Raw genomic sequence first — 17,413 nt, forward strand, 5'->3', positions numbered from 1 at the left:
ACTTCACGCATTGTGCCAAACACAGTGCAGTCTGCGCGGCGCGGCGAGGCGGCGGAAGTTAAAATCATTAAACTACGTTTATGTTTGTTCTTTCATAATTTGTTCGTTCATTTCTTATGAATGGAAGGCCTTGTCCACACAGTGATAGGTTTACGGAACTTAACTTTCGCGCAAAGTTCCGTAAACTTTTGCTAGTAGTGTTAACAGGGCTTTCCCAAAAAATATGCCCAATACGAGTAAACGAGTCTTATGCACCCCTCCCCCGCTGGCACGTGTACTTGATGGTTTTAATTGGTATTTCAAAACGAATGAGAAGGGGGCGGCAAAATACAGGCGACCCATGGGTTGCAAGTAGGTAAATCTGGCCCTGACTACTTGACTTCCCCGGTCACGCAGCGACGCTAGGAAGTATCCTTTCACCTAATGACGGCGTTACTTACTGCCGCGCTAAGGAAAAACGCCGTATGAACCTTTAAGCGTTGCCAAATTTTCTTTGATAAAACACGAATTCCCTGGCGAACTTGTGAATATTTTTCTTCTCATTTTTCAGAGAATTTTGTTCGCATTTTGATGTAAAGTTGTTCGCAATGGAGATGTTGCATGTGTGAGGAATTTGCTATTTGACTGTTGATACTTTTGTAAAAGTTCGCGAGAAACAGGACATGGTGCCACTAGTTTTCTCTGAAATCAACCCCCAAGCTCAAATAAAGCTCTCAAGTTGAGGCCAAAATGGAGGGGATATCCCACGCTATCCTGAGAGTCCACCTCTACATCAATACGAACTCTCCATGCAAGGATAGGGAGCAAATACATTAGCAGGGTTGCCGTGTTTTCAGTTTTGGAGACCCCGAATAAAGCGGTACCCCTGACAATGTATAGGATAGCGTGGGATAATCCCTCCATTTTGGCCTCAACTTGAGAGCTTTCTTGAGCTCGGGAGTTGATTTCAGAGAAAACCAGTGGCACCATCGTGTTTCTCGCAAACTTTTACATAAGAATCAATAGTCAAATCGCAAATTCCTCATACATGCAACATCTCCATTTCAAGGAAAAATAATCATAATTTTCCTCAAAAATAAACATTTCATCAAAGGAAATTTGGCAACTCTTGAATGTTCATACGGCGTTCTTCCTTAGCACGGCAGCTTAGGCGTCAATACGCTGCATAAAAAAATCATGAAGTAACCGCCTAAGCTACGCTGGTTCACTACTGATTGGGTTTTTACATGATGCAACTATTCGGCCCCCGCGGTCACGCTAAGAAGTATCTTCTCTCAATGAAGGCGTTTCTTGTGCGTCGTAACTCATCATCAAATAATTATCCCAAGCAACCGCATTACGCACTAATGGTTTCAGGACATTTTGTCAACGATTTTTTGTCCGCGCACCTTTTATGTCCAGTAGTTTACGCCCACACGTAAAATAAGCAACGGTGACTTGGTCCAAGCGTTATATTTTAGTCGGTATGTAAAATTATATTGACAATATGGAAATGACAAATTGAGAGAGAAGGAGGTATTGCTATGGTTGCTCATTTTCTAAATGAAATGTTATTACTTTCTCCTTTTGAATCACCTTTTTAAATTGTCATTGGTGAATATTTGGTTTTATTTCAATCCTTAAAATATTCGATGTACAATATACCTTATATGTGTGTAGGTACTTTTTTTATTTTTTTAATTTTTTCTTTACGAAATTATTACTTTATTTTGAAAACATTTACATTTTTAAAACGTGACAAATATTTGTAAAACCTTTTCCAAGCGACATTAATCTCAATAAGCTGCAGTTGTGCCGACAGAAACTGCAAAAATGAATAAAAGAGAAAAAAACCAAGAAGCACGCAATCTTTAGTTTTGACCAATTTCTACATCGATCTTTTAGAGTCAAATACGTCAAATTTTGAGCGTTTGGTTGCGCGTACACCTCGCTGCAGCACAATAAAAGCAAAAAATGTAAAAGGAAAAATTAAAGTGCTTTGGAAATCATTCAATTTTACACGGAACCATCAATATTTAAAACACACACATTATATTATTATTCTTCTGATAAATTGATAAATATTTTTTCCCATCAATTTAAATGAAAATAATCAATGCAGAGTGTGCAAACATTTAAAATCATGAGTTAAAAAACGCTGACTATGCGAGTATAAATATTAAAGCTTGACAGAGCGGAGCGGCGTGCTGCCAGCGCGAGAGGCTCACTGGCGCCTACAAACCTAAGTGGATACTTCACGCATTGCACAATGCTTGAAGTATCCACTTAGGTTTGTAGGCGCCAATGCGCGGCTCGCGCTGGCAGCCCGCCCGCCGTGCGGCGGCGCCTGAAGCAACTATTTCACAAAAAAGGTATTGCACAGTATTACACGAAATTGAACATATTAAGAATGACAAGCATCCTTTAAAAGTACAGACCTTTCCTCGCATAATAAATCAAGACACTTATCGTACACTGGAAAAATCTAAGAGCCTTTAGCTGAGGCAAATATATAGGCTTATCCGATTCAGGTATAAGAAGGTGGGAAAATCTTGAAAGATACTTAGGTCCTGTTACACCAAAGAGGTGCAGAGAGTTTTAATGAATTTTGTCCCATCGAATTGACGCTTCCCCATTTTTACCAAAACTCTCAACTGTGTATTATTCTCCGTTGGACCAAACAGACAAAACAAAAAAACAAGCAAACCCTCATTCTTCCAAGACATTATACATTTTCATCCAAAAACGTCTTGAGCAATAATTGTCGTTTGTATTTACATGTGGGCCAATTAACTTTGGGTCTCAACCTGCACGTGGACCAAAACTCCCGTGCCGAAAAAATGCTTGGACGTAAATTACTGTAAAAAACAGATGCGCGGACAAAAAGTCGTTGACGAAATGTCCTATAACCCGCACTAATCCATGCTGGCGCTGGTACAATGTTGATTGGATTTTTACATGATGCAACCATTACACGGTCTTTGAGGCCATTCCATGAAGTATCATTTCACAATGGGAAACGAAAATGTTATAAAATTATGCGTCCACATTCCTCGTCAAAGATCTTTTTTTTTTTTTTTTTTTTGCTTTTCGAAGAATAAATTTTGCAAATTGTGTACAATGCAGGTATTATTCTCATAAAATATTTAAAAAAGCAATTAGAAACTTTAAAAAAGAGCTCCGTTAAATAACTTCGGAATTTTCATGAGTTGCGTCGGACTCGATGTCTGGCGCTCTAAGGAAAAACGCCGTATGAACCCTCAGGCGTTGCCAAATTTCCTTTGATAAAACGCGAATTTCCTGGTAAACTTCTGAATATTTTATCCTCGATTTTGTCGCAATTTTATCTATTTAAAATCCTGTCCGATAAAAGCAAAAAAGTATATCAATTCATCATGATTTTTGTGATGATTGAGAATTCGTGTGATGAAATCGCAAATTTTCGCATTTTTTCATCCGATTATATTCCAATAAATTGACGTCGATGAAATCGCGATACATTCTCAGATCAAATCGCAACATATCCTGATCACTGCTACTAGGGGGAACGTTATTTGGATTACATTTTGCAATAAGGAACCACTATCCCAGGCTCCTCCGTAAAATCACCTTTCTACATGAGGGAGCTAATGGCATATATGTTGTTTCTAAAACGAGCAAGGAATAGTGGTTCCTTATTGCAAAATGTAATTCATTTTACCTCTTCCATTTGCAGGTGACTTCCATCGTTCGAAGTAACGCCATGAAATCTGCGAAAATCATTTTCAGTTTGACAACGCCGCTCTTTCTTCTGACCCCTGACCTGTTCCCCATTCAGACGCGGTAGATTCGCTGGACCAGAAGGGACAATCCTAGGAAATGTGACATCTCAATCGATACCTTGTTGAGTTTTTGGATTGTTTTAGCTTCTTGGCTAGGTGATCTGTTCTAGTCCTTCATAATCCTTCCTTGTATTCGCGAAAAAGAGATATCGACGGTGAAACTACCAAACCACGTATCTCGTTTGCGGTGTTTAAAAATCTACGCTCGCATTTTATTTTTTTGAAGTAGACCAAATCAATATCATTCCTTGAAATTTTCACAGAATTTTCTCCGCACGATGAGGAAAAATCACAAAAATTTTCGAGACTGGACGTTAAGTAGTTTTTCATTTAAAAAAGCAAGTATGACAGGAAGTCTGCGACGTCGCAAACCGAGATACGTGGTTTGGTAGTTTCACCGTCGATATTCGGTATGCTGCCGTACTAAGGAAGAACGCCGTGTGAACAATCGAGGGTTGCCGAATTTCCTTGGATAAAACGTTTATTTTTGAAGGAAGTTATGAATATTTTTCCTTGAAATTTTCAGGAATCTCAGATCAAAATACGAACAAAATTCTCTGAAAAATTGGAAGAAAAATATTCATAAGTTTAGCAGGGAATCGGTGTTTTATGGAAGAAAAGTTGGCAACGCCTGAAGGCTCATACGGCGTTCTTCCTTACGGCAGTATGGTTATAAGGATTCCTCAGCAGACGGACGACAGCGGTGGATTCGCAATTTGGCAACACCGGATTTCTTCCATTTAAACCTATGTTAAATAATCGATTCTTGTCAGAGCACCTGGCCCCTACAAAAATCGATACATTTCCATGGGTTCAAATGGGGGAAAAACAATGTTGCCGATTTGCTGGATCCGCTTGACGAGGGATCATCGTGGCCCGTGAACGACTTTCGTCGACTTTCTATCCGTTGACCATGGTAATACCGCAATCATACCAATTTGCGATGTTGCAAACCCCTCTAGAGGACCCACCTGAGTTATCTCTTTGCCTACTTTGTCTATCGCTTTGCCCAACAAATTAAATAATCAGCCGGCTGGCCCACTCCTGCGCACGCCTTCGGGAGTCCTCCCGGCTCCCATTTACTCTAGGTTACTCTAATCAGACCCAGTCCAGAATAGGGCATGAGCGCCGTGTAGGGGTCCTCGTTCCGCACGCTTCGGGCACGGACCCTCGTGACGGACACGGGTGCAGCGATCCCTGGACGTCCACCGGACAGTGCCGTGGCGCGTTTTGCGATACATCGATATTCCCTCATTTGAAGCAATGGAAAAGAATCGATTAGAGAGGTGTTCGTTGCGAACGCTCCATTTATCGATCCTTTCCCATAGGTTTAAATGGCAGATAAATGGATATAGCACGCCACGGCACTGCCACCGGGGTGATTAGACATTCTTTAAATATAGACGTAAGGTGTGAGTGGTTAGCGGGCGCAGTAGCACGCGTCGCTGGGGGGAGGAGGGTGCGCGGGCGCGGGGGCGGCTGTATTAATAGAGTGGCGTGCCGCGGTTGCTGTGACGACAAATGATTTGACTGCTCGTTGATAAATCTACGGCCGCGACCACTCCGGCGCACTCTAGCGGTGGCAAGGTGCAACAGTTAGGGCAGCCTCGATGATGAGTCGACGACGATGAGTGATTGATGATCTGTAATGGGCTCGCCACGTCCTGCCTCGTTGCCGGATTGTATGCCTTATACGTGCGATGCAAGGAAATGCCATTACTGCTTCTCCACCTCCTCCTCCTCCTCCTCCTCCTTCTCCTCCTTCTCCTCCTCCTTCTTCCTCCTACGTCTCCTCCTCCTCCTTCTTCCTCTTCTTCTTCCTTCTCCTCCTCCTTCATCACCTCTTTCTCCTCCTCCTTCTTCCTCTTCTTCCTCTTCTTCCTGTTCTTCCTCTTCTTCCTCTTCTTCCTGTTCTTCCTGTTCTTCCTCTTCTTCCTCTTCTTCTTTCTTCTCCTCCTCCTCCACCACCTCTTTCTCCTCCTTCTCCTTCTTCTTCTCCTTGTCTTCCTCCTGCTTCTCCTACTTCTCTACCTCATCCTCCTTCCTCTTCTTCTTTTTTCTCCTTCTCCTCCTCCTTCTATTCTTCTTCCTTCTACCTCTATTCTCCCTTCTCTTTCTTCTACGCCGCTTCTTTTCCTCCTCTTCTTTTTCTCCTCTTCTTCTCTTCCTCCTCTACTTTTTCTTTTTCTTCCTCAACCCTCTCTTCTTCCTCTTTCTTCTCCTTCTCTTCCTTCTCCAGCTTCCTATTCTTCGTCTCAATCTTCCTCTTCTATTCCTCCTTCTTTTTCTTCTTCTTTCCTTCCGTCTACTCTTTTTGTCAACTTAAAGCCTCAGGGAGTTAAATTAAATATTTTGCAGCTGCTATTCCACATTAGTTAATGATGCTAAAAGTTGTATTTTTTCAATGCAGTTAGGATCTTCCGACATTGGAGGCGTTATTAGAGTGGGTGTAAACTCTACACACAACACAATCATAATGAGAGTATTAAGTCTGCGAATTGGCGGAATGGCGCGGCGGTCGAAGATGCGGTTCTAATGTAGGATGCAACTATACAGCCTCGGCGGTAACCCTAGGTGGTATTCATCAACATTAAAGGCGTTATTAGAGTGCAAATGTTCCATCTACTAGTGAACAGTGCAGTGGTGCAGTTGGGGCGTGCCGGTTTGAACTGCGGATGCAGTAAGGGATAAAACTAACGATTTTCTTTTTGATAAACGGTAGGATGGCTAACATAAGAAACCACAAATTTTAATAGCTATGTATGTTGCACAATTTTCAAGCATATCGTGTGCTAGGATGCGCATTGCAAATGAAAGAAAAACTAGAATGCAATAAGAACCAATTTCAATTACATGTGTTACATCAGAGTTCCCGGGTCAAGTACCCGAAATGCTCCGTCATAGAAACTGATGTTTGGTCCTGACTGAAGACTTCGTAAAAAGAAAATGAAAATAATAAAGCGAGTCTCAGTACCACAAAAAATTCGGTTGTCCGAACCGCAGTTCCGTTCCTATAACCAAAAACGGCGGTTATGAGCATCATAATCTTTCGATGTGCTAAGTGAACGGCAGTTTTTTTTTCTGCGCGGTCCATTTTTCGTCTACTGAAAAAAAAGTATGGCAAATTTTACCAGAGCTGTGCTAGATTCTATTTTATATCTACTTATTTTTTGACACGGTGATACGACACGGTAACGATGACCAACACCGGACAGCATTTACTGTGGTTCTGGTGAATGCGATTATAGACGTACGGTAATAAATTAATACCACAGAATCTGATGGTAATTACCTTCCTTATATCCCCACACCTCAAACCATGTATTTTTTTTTTTGTCTCTGAGAGAATATTAGCGAAGGTCGAGGAGAAAGTATAGTATATAAGGGCTGAATGGAGAGGTACCTGGACCGCAAACGACGAGAGCCCCTATTTGTGGATTTTTTTTTTTCTTTTAAATGAAAGGATAGGATGTTGAGTTTGAAATTTTTCCTTGGGTTATCATGTATTCAGAAAGTGCCCACGTAGAAAAAATTTCAGCTCGATACGCTTTGTTCTTTACTTGAAATGCATGAGACTTCATCTCTCGCACATTTCATTTGAAAACGCGCTAACAAGGGCAGCACTGACAATGAGAACACAACTGCTTCGATGAAGCAGCTTCTAAATATCTAAAAATTGGAGGAATCATAGTTTCACAGACTGATAGAACTAAAGACTGCAAAAATTTGGATCAACCGCTTCCAAAAACTGCAGGCAGGAAAAAATTTAAAAAAACCTTCGATCTTGAAGTGCGGGATACCAAAACGACGGCTACCCCCCCCCCCCCCCCCTACCCTCCTCGCCAATCATACGGGCAAGACGAGAAACGGGGTAGAATGATGGGCTCATTCGCGGTTTCAGCAGCCGCGACTTTCGCCAACGGCCATACCACGTTTAGTTGAAAGCACCGGTTCTCGTCCGATCACCGAAGTTAAGCAACGTCGGGCGTAGTTAGTACTTAGATGGGAGACCGCTTGGGAACACTGCGTGCTGTTGGCTTCTCTTTTTTGCTCAAGACGTTTCTGTCACGAGGCTATTGATTTGTTTTCATATTTTTAATTTTTTTTTAAACACTTTTTTTGGAAATAGCTTGACGGGTAGGGCTACAAAAGGGCTGCATGCAAAATAAACGAACACGTGCTTTTTTTCTGGAAACTATCATTTCAGAGAAAAGTATTTGATGCTTCCTGTTTATTTTGCATGTAGCACGTTTTGAGCCCTACGCGTCAAGCGATTTCCAAAAAAAGTGTTTTTCACTCCAACCAACGACCTCCTTAGGCCCCCCCCTCCTCGCCAATCATATATGCAAGACGAGAAACGGGGTAGAATGATGGACTCATCCGCGCTTTCAGCAGCAGCGTCTTTCGTCAACGGCCATACCACGTTGAAAGCACCGGTTCTCGTCCGATCACCGAAGTTAAGCAACGTCGGGCGTAGTTAGTACTTAGATGGGAGACCGCTTGGGAACACTGCGTGCTGTTGGCTTCTCTTTTTTGCTCAAGACGTTTCTGTCACGAGGCTATGGATTTGTTTTCATATTTTTATTTTTCAGTTAAACACATCTTTTGAAAATCGCTTGACTGGTAGGGCTCAAAACGTGCTCAAAACGTTTCTGTCACGAAGCGATTGATTTGTTTTACATATTTCGTATTATTTTATCTCTTCTGCTCTTTCCTATATAGGGTAACCCGATAAGGATTGAATACGCAGAGCAACAAACATGAATAACAAAAATGTCTCCGGAACGAGACAAGACGACCCTTACGAATTTTGAGGCGCTGAATCCGAATATACCCTCGCGCCGCTTCAGTCTGTCACCCTCCAATTTTCGAGGAAAATTGGCTTTTTTGGTGTTTTTGCGACTGTTATCATACCCTGCTGAATGTAGGGGAATTTTTTCTCAGGTACTAGAAAGGACTGGTTCGATGTATTGTGAGTCGCCGAGTCCGAAAATCACCTTTATTTTTCTTATCGCCTCTCAGTTTTCCAGAAAAGCCTCTTATCCCAGGAAAATCAGCAAATATGACATATTTTCGCGTCATCCATGCAATTAATTTTTATAAATTTTCCCAGGCCCGTGGTAGAGCGATTCTCATAAATTTTAATTTCCCAGACTGAAAGTGTAATTATTAAACCACATTTATGTTTGTTCTTTCATAATTTTTTCGTTCATTTCATATAAATGGAAGGCCTTGTTCACACAGAGATAGGTTTACGGAACTTAACTTTCGCGCCGAGTTCCGTGAACTTTTGCTAGTAATGTTGACAGGGCTTTCGCAAAAAAATGTGTCCAACACAATTATACGCGTCTTATGCAACCCTTCCCCTCCGGCACGTTCACTTGATGGTTTTTATTGGTGTTTCAAAACGAATGAGGAGGGGGCGGCAAAATGCGGGCGGCCCATGTGCGGCAAGTAAATAAATTCGGCCCTGATCACACATGGGGCAAACTTCTTTTAAACTGTGTTATTAATAAACTTTCAGTCTGGGAAATTAAAATTTATGAGAATCGCTCTACCACGGGCCTGGGAAAATTTATAAAAATTAATTGCATGGATGACGCGAAAATATGTCATATTTGCTGATTTTCCTGGGATAAGAGGCTTTTCTGGAAAACTGAGAGGCGATAAGAAAAATAAAGGTGATTTTCGGACTCGGCGACTCACAATACATCGAACCAGTCCTTTCTAGTACCTGAGAAAAATTCCCCTACATTCAGCAGGGTATGATAACAGTCGCAAAAACACCAAAAAAGCCAATTTTCCCGAAAATTGGAGGGTGACAGACTGAAGCGGCGCGAGGGTATATTCGGATTCAGCGCCTCAAAATTCGTAAGGGTCGTCTTGTCTCGTTCCGGAGACATTTTTGTTATTCATGTTTGTTGCTCTGCGTATTCAATCCTTATCGGGTTACCCTATATAGGAAAGAGCAGAAGAGATAAAATAATACGAAATATGTAAAACAAATCAATCGCTTCGTGACAGAAACGTTTTGAGCACGTTTTGAGCCCTACCAGTCAAGCGATTTTCAAAAGATGTGTTTAACTGAAAAATAAAAATATGAAAACAAATCCATAGCCTCGTGACAGAAACGTCTTGAGCAAAAAAGAGAAGCCAACAGCACGCAGTGTTCCCAAGCGGTCTCCCATCTAAGTACTAACTACGCCCGACGTTGCTTAACTTCGGTGATCGGACGAGAACCGGTGCTTTCAACGTGGTATGGCCGTTGACGAAAGACGCTGCTGCTGAAAGCGCGGATGAGTCCATCATTCTACCCCGTTTCTCGTCTTGCATATATGATTGGCGAGGAGGGGGGGGCCTAAGGAGGTCGTTGGTTGGAGTGAAAAACACTTTTTTTGGAAATCGCTTGACGCGTAGGGCTCAAAACGTGCTACATGCAAAATAAACAGGAAGCATCAAATACTTTTCTCTGAAATGATAGTTTCCAGAAAAAAAGCACGTGTTCGTTTATTTTGCATGCAGCCCTTTTGTAGCCCTACCCGTCAAGCTATTTCCAAAAAAAGTGTTTAAAAAAAAATTAAAAATATGAAAACAAATCAATAGCCTCGTGACAGAAACGTCTTGAGCAAAAAAGAGAAGCCAACAGCACGCAGTGTTCCCAAGCGGTCTCCCATCTAAGTACTAACTACGCCCGACGTTGCTTAACTTCGGTGATCGGACGAGAACCGGTGCTTTCAACGTGGTATGGCCGTTGGCGGAAATCGTGGCTGCTGAAACCGCGGATGAGCCCATCATTCTACCCCGTTTCTCGTCTTGCCCGTATGATTGGCGAGGAGGGTAGGGGGGGGGGGGGGGGTAGCCGTCGTTTTGGTATCCCGCACTTCAAGATCGAAGGTTTTTTTAAATTTTTTCCTGCCTGCAGTTTTTGGAAGCGGTGATCCAAATTTTTGCAGTCTTTAGTTCTATCAGTCTGTGAACTATGATTCCTCCAATTTTTAGATATTTAGAAGGTGCTTCATCGAAGCAGTTGTGTTCTCATTGTCAGTGCTGCCCTTGTTAGCGCGTTTTCAAATGAATGTGCGAGAGATGAAGTCTCATGCATTTCAAGTAAAGAACAAAGCGTATCGAGCTGAAATTTTTTCTACGTGGGCACTTTCTGAATACATGATAACCCAAGGAAAAATTTCAAACTCAACATCCTATCCTTTCATTTAAAAGAAAAAAAAAAATCCACAAATAGGGGCTCTCGTCGTTTGCGGTCCAGGTACCTCTCCATTCAGCCCTTATATACTATACTTTCTCCTCGACCTTCGCTAATATTCTCTCAGAGACAAAAAAAAAAATACATGGTTTGAGGTGTGGGGATATAAGGAAGGTAATTACCATCAGATTCTGTGGTATTAATTTATACCGTACGTCTATAATCGCATTCACCAGAACCACAGTAAATGCTGTCCGGTGTCTGGTCATCGTTACCGTGTCGTATCACCGTGTCAAAAATAAGTATAGATATAAAATAGAATCTAGCACAGCTCTGGTAAAATTTGCCATACTTTTTTTTCAGTAGACGAAAAATGGACCGCGCAGAAAAAAAAACTGCCGTTCACTTAGCACATCGAAAGATTATGATGCTCATAACCGCCGTTTTTGGTTATAGGAACGGAACTGCGGTTCGGACAACCGAATTTTTTGTGGTACTGAGACTCGTTTCATTATTATCATTTTTTAGGAAGACTTCAGTCGGGCCCAAACATCAATTTCTATGACTCATGGTGAGTGGGGGGGGGGGGGTGTTACGTAACAAATCCGAGCCAGAGGAAAATGGAAAATTTGTGAAATACGTAAAACAATTTAAAATCGCTCCATTTCCGAATGAATGTTCCCGACGCATGAACAAGTCGACGCAACAATTTTTAAATCCTTCGCTGCTTCTTTTTTTCTTTTCATAATTTTGTATTCATTAAGGGCCGGATTTACCTACTTACCGCCCATGGCCGCCTGTTTTTTGCCGCCCCCTTATCATTCTATTTGAAACATCAATAAAAACCATTAAGTGAACGTGCCGGAGGGGGAGGGGTGCATAAGACGCGTTTATCTACTCGTGTTGAGTACATTTTTTGCGAAAGGCCTGTCAACACTACCTGCAACATTTCACGGAACTTTGCGCGAAAGTTAAGTTCCGTAAACATATCTCTGTGTGAACAAGGTCCTTCATTTATTAGAAATGAACCCAAAAATTGAAAGAACAAACATATATATGGTTTAATAATTTTAACTTCCGCCGCTGCACCGGGCTGATCGCACTGTGTTTAGCGCAATGCATGAAGTATTCCTGCAGTCTTGTAGGCGCTACGCGTCTCACGCCAACTGCTCCTGACCGGCGCACTGTGTTTGACGCAATGCGTGAAGTATTCACGTAGTCTTGTAGGCGCTAATATGTGTTACATGTCGACTGCAGGGCCGAGGGCTTGTCCTTATCATCTCAAGTCCTCGTCATTATTCCTCTCTGCGCTGAGCTCCAGGCCAAATTGCGTGTTTAGTTCCTCTCTTAACTCGACTAATTAAAGATGCTGTCTCTTTTATCACCGAGAAACGATAAAATTAGAAATTACTATACTCTCAGGAAAGAGTGATTTTGTCCCCTTTTCTCATTAATAATTTTTTTTTCTAAATCCGATTTTTTTAATACCTATTTTTAAAAAAATTGCAAAATTTGCCGCAATGGGCCGGGGCCCATGTGGCAGCCCCCTTAATCCGGCCCTCTATTCATTTGAATCCCGTTCCTTACATCTTCTTGTCAATGAACTCGACGAAATTGTAGGAAAATAAAAAATGTTGCCTTCTTTCTATTCTTCTTCTTCTTTTATTTCATTACTTTATTTTTTGAATAGTTAACCAGTGGCGTATTCGTTAAAAAGCGCTAACAAGGGCAGTACTGAGAACACAATTTCTTTAATGGAACAGCCTCTAAACGGCAAAAATGGCGGCTGTTTAAAGTTCAAGATGGCCGAAAATTGACACCTACGTTTTTTGTCGATGGATTTGCTTGAAACTCGATACTGGAGGGTAGTTTAACACGGGGAGAACGAATTTGACGTAAGATTTTCAAAGAAACCAACATTGTCAAAATGGTGGCTTATCGAAGATCAAAATGGCCGAATGTTTTTTTTTTTTTTTAGAAATCTTATTTCAAATTTGTTAATCCCATGCAAAAATACCCGTAAGTTCCAAGTTTCCGGCAAATCCATAGGCAAATAACCGAGATGCTTCTAACGCTCGCAAAGATACTCGTGGCGCCGCGCCACCGTTTTCTCTTGTAATCAAGTTGTTGCTTTCAGATACTGAGGGTCATATTCAAAGTCGTACCTTAAACAGCTCCTTACCTTAGAGGGACCCACGTGGTGATTTTTATACACCTAATTTTTAATATAAATTGTAATTGGTCGCATTTCTGCCAAACGGAACTATGTGCATCATGACATGAGCCCTGTTATGCATATCGACGGTGAACGTCGGCAATCACATAACTCGGTTTGCGACGTCGCAGACTTCCTGTCATACTTTATTTTTTAAATGGAAAACTACTCAACGGCAATTCTTTAAAACTGTCATGATTTTTCTTCTCAATGCGAAGAAAATTCTGCAAAAACTTCAAGAAATAATATCAATTTGTTCTCCTTTAAAAAAATGACGTAGAGGCGGAGATTTTCAGACACCGCAAACGAGTTATGTGATTGCCGACTTTCACCGTCGATATATTCTTATGAGTCTCAGGGCTCATTTCTCGATGCACATAGTTTCGTTTGGCAAAAATACGTCCAATTGTGATTAAGGAAGGTTGGACTCCCAAAAAGCCCCTAATTTTTCATTTTTTTTTTTTTCATAGTTAGTTCTGCTATTCCAGTTGGCCATTTTTCATAATCACTGCGGCTTTTGACTCGTGATGGTCCATAGATAATACCGCTCTATTCAGATTAACTCACGGGAGCCAGCGGGGCAAACCTCAGGGGGCGCAAATTTAAGCGCCCTTTGAAGTATGGACTGCGTCGTGGCCAGGGGTCGTACCCCCTAGTTATAAATAATTTGAAGGGATAATCATTGAAATTCTGAAAATCATCCTCGATTAAGTCACGAAAAGGAAAGAGAAAGCGATGATTCTTCTGATAACCCTCCAGCTGTATACTGCCGTGCTAAGGAAAAACGCAGTATGCACCTTCAGGCGTTGCCAAATTTCCTTTGATAAAACACAAATTTCCTGGTGCATTTGTGAAAATTTTCCTTCTAATTTTTCAGATAATTTTGTGCGCAGTTTCACCTGAAATTCCTTAATATTTCAAGGAAAAATGTTCATAACGTTCCGCAAAAATAAAAATTTTATCGAAGGAAATTTGGCAACTCTCAAATGTCCATACGGCGTTCTTCCTTAGCATGGCAGTACAGTTAGATCGCAAATCAACAGAGCTTCAAATCGGTCCGAGATTCGAGATATCTGTCAGAGCCTCAGACCGGACATGGTAGGAAATAGTCAGAGCGGAGGGACAGGAGGAAATCGAGCATCAATGGAGGATAGTTATTTTGACTTGAGTAAACAAAACCCCTGGTAACATTTTGCTTCTTAATCTGCGTCTTGGAGGCTTCTTGGAGGCTTCTGAAAAGTCCAAGAAGCTCTGAAGAAGACGATTTTTCTGTACTTGGTGACTACTTTGAGCATTCTTGAGTCCTTCTTCGCCGTCCGATCCATTGTTTTCATCGAAGGGCGATAACTACCCGTGACGGCCGCGAGACCCGGATTCGAAAAAGGTCGTTCCGCTTTAATGAGGGTCGTCGAGGGTCGTCACTGATAATCGGACCCTTCTTGAAGAATGCTTGTACTCTTCCTGCTCTAGAAGTTTCGCATGCGGCCTAACTGTCAGGCACTTAGACGCGGAATCTATCGTTGTAGTTCCAGTTTGAGCGATTCTTCACGCGATTAGTTCTTTTTTCAATCCCCGAGAGTGCGGCACATGCGTGCATCTCCCAGAACCTACTATTTGCACCACTTATCATTTATTTTTGAAGTTCAGAATGAAGTTTTGGAAATTTCTTGAACGTTGACATGCAGTTCCTCCTCTAATAAATACTATTACGAATATTTTGACATCTCAAACCTTTAGCTAATTTAAGGAGACTTCAAACAGAAGTGCCAGCAACGACTGATATCCAATCAATTATCCTTTTAGTCTATTAGATTAATTACATTAAATTCGTTCGACTGTTAAAATGAATCAATGTAGCCTCTTGTCATCATTTTACTCTCTAATAATGTGGTATAATGATACTCAGCAAATTTTTCCGAGGTGCAGTTGAACGGATTTTAACAGTATTTGCCCACTTCATTAAACATTGCCAAAATCACTCTCATTTTTTATTTTTTCAACAGAAAATTATCCAATTTTTTTCCTTGAAATGTGGGGAATTCATTCTCTTAAACTTAGGAGAAATTTACAGAAGTTTCAAGGTGTTATGTTGTTTGGTTCTCATTTTAAGTAAATGAAACTTGAGAGGAAAATTACGCGCCATGAAATGCACTTTTGTCCTTTGCTCACACGTCAAGAATGAGAACTAAAAGTGGGAGTCGTTTGTGCGTTGTAGAGTGATGCCCTAAATTTTTTGAGTGTCGCGCACTCAGCAATTAATGCGGATTGGATACTCAACAGTTATCAGCTTGTCTGAACTATTTGAATACATTAAGTAAGTTAAGTTAAGTAAGTTAAGAAATTCTGGTGCAATCCTTCCAATTCATGCGAGCATAATGCAATGTATAAAGATGCTAATACGGAATTCTTTATTCGCCCCAATATTCTCTAAAAAGTAAAAAAAAAAATAGAAATATGAAACAATTTCTTACTCGAGGGAAAAAAGCGTAACTTTGTATGGTTTTTAGAGAATGTCTCAAAGCTCGCCAGTTTTCGGAACGCGAAAAAGCCTCGATGGCTTCACCTTCTCTGCATCTTTCTGCCTAAAAGTTGATCCTTTGTAATACATGTCAATGCGCGCTCGCGCGGTGTAATCCAGGGTCGTTCCGAAATTTAATAGAATATTGTGAACTGATAATTTCATTCTTCTGCCCCCGCAATCAGACTCGGAAGATGAAGGCCAATATTTCAATTGTTTAGACGAGTCACTGAGGTTCAAAATCGCATACCTACCTTTCTTTGAATTTGAACATAATTTTTTAAGATAATGGTTGCTGATAACGTCAATTTTCAATTTATAAAAGTCTTCCTCCCATCGGAAAATCATTAAAACAGCTGTCACCATATCTTTGACGCTGTCGCGTCTGATGTCATGCGCCGACTGGTCTCATTTTCGTGCCCAAAGTAACTGAGGATCATGATGTGGGCTAACGCTAACAACGGCTCACCATTGTTACCAATTGAGTGTAGTATTGCAAGCTTGTAAGAATACAGATGTGCGTTTTCCAACACAAACCGACATCGTCGAAGACCGTCAAACAAGGCTCCCTCCGAACGAAAGGCAAAATAAGAACAATAATATTCCGTGGCCGTGTTTTTTTTTGTTCGAAAAGAGAAGAGTGCGAACCTTTCTGGTGGCACGGCGTGGCGTTGGCAAAGGCTCCTATCAAGCATAGCAGGTCAATATCCTCGAAGACGCGCTGACCCTAACCTTTGAGATTCGTCACACTTTCCATCGCAACGTCGCTCCTTCATTCATGCCAGTTTTTTTCCCGCATCCACCGATCCGACCTATTTCGGTCAACGCAGGGCGGTTTTCGTATGATTCAATCTGATCTTTCCCTCCCCTCCCTCATCTATGTTCACTTGACACATCCCGATCATTCGGATTACCAATATGTTGAATCGTATATTTTCAAGACGGCGCGGCCGCGAGAAGACTGTGAGCCTTGATTTACTTTTACGATTTTCTAACGGGAGAATCCGTGTTGTATTGCCGTCATTTCGTCAATTTCAGTTTTTCACTGATTTACTGTTTGTTTGTTTCTTTCTTTCTGTGTGACTGCAAAAGGAGGAGGGGATTTTTCACACTATTATCTGGTCTCAGCATAATTTTTTTTCAAGGGAAAAGTTGGAAATGTAACCCCTGATGACGTGTAATCGAGTCCCTTCTTTAACTTTCCAATGGAATAAAATGCATTCATCATCACATAAGACTCTTCAGAGACAATATTTTAATTAGTTTGTATCCTCAATTTCGATAAAATGACAATCATAAGAGCATGTTTTCAAGTAGACTTGCGTTAGGTGAGGTGAGCTGAAAGACGTGTTATCGTGTTTCACGCTGTTATGATGACCGATGACCCTCCGCTGTGACCAGCAGGTCGCATTTATGTTTTTTTTTTTTTTTTTTTTTTTTTTTTTTTTTTTTTTTTTTTTTTGGCAGGGTCCATTGCAGATTGTAGTTACACCCTTATGTCAGGTAGGCGACAAATAGTGATATAGGTTACGTGCGTAACACCGTAACACTTCAATATTGTTGGACAAAACTTCACACGAAAAAAATATGACTTTCGACGCTAAAAAATCGCCTCACGGTGGCAAGTATTCATAAAAAACCGGACGTGGGGAGAAAGGGGTTGAAAAGAGCGTTACGGA

At 41.3% G+C, this 17,413-nt stretch overlaps 4 non-coding genes across 4 annotated transcripts; 2 read left to right on the top strand and 2 right to left on the bottom strand.

Annotated features, from left to right (window-relative positions):
• Positions 1-7,715: 7,715 nt before the first annotated feature.
• LOC140225337 (5S ribosomal RNA) lies at positions 7,716-7,839 on the top strand. Its single transcript, XR_011900463.1, has one exon. It is a non-coding gene; the product is annotated as a 5S ribosomal RNA (ribosomal RNA).
• A 367-nt stretch (positions 7,840-8,206) lies between these two features.
• On the top strand, positions 8,207-8,325 carry LOC140225334 (5S ribosomal RNA). The gene has a single exon (XR_011900460.1). It is a non-coding gene; the product is annotated as a 5S ribosomal RNA (ribosomal RNA).
• Positions 8,326-9,951: 1,626 nt separating this feature from the next.
• On the bottom strand, positions 9,952-10,070 carry LOC140225335 (5S ribosomal RNA). Its single transcript, XR_011900461.1, has one exon. It is a non-coding gene; the product is annotated as a 5S ribosomal RNA (ribosomal RNA).
• A 367-nt stretch (positions 10,071-10,437) lies between these two features.
• On the bottom strand, positions 10,438-10,556 carry LOC140225331 (5S ribosomal RNA). Its single transcript, XR_011900457.1, has one exon. It is a non-coding gene; the product is annotated as a 5S ribosomal RNA (ribosomal RNA).
• Between the last annotated feature and the right edge of the window lie 6,857 nt (positions 10,557-17,413).

Source organism: Bemisia tabaci, chromosome 8 (genome assembly GCF_918797505.1).
Source record: "Bemisia tabaci chromosome 8, PGI_BMITA_v3".
In the NCBI taxonomy this organism is placed as follows: domain Eukaryota; kingdom Metazoa; phylum Arthropoda; class Insecta; order Hemiptera; family Aleyrodidae; genus Bemisia; species Bemisia tabaci.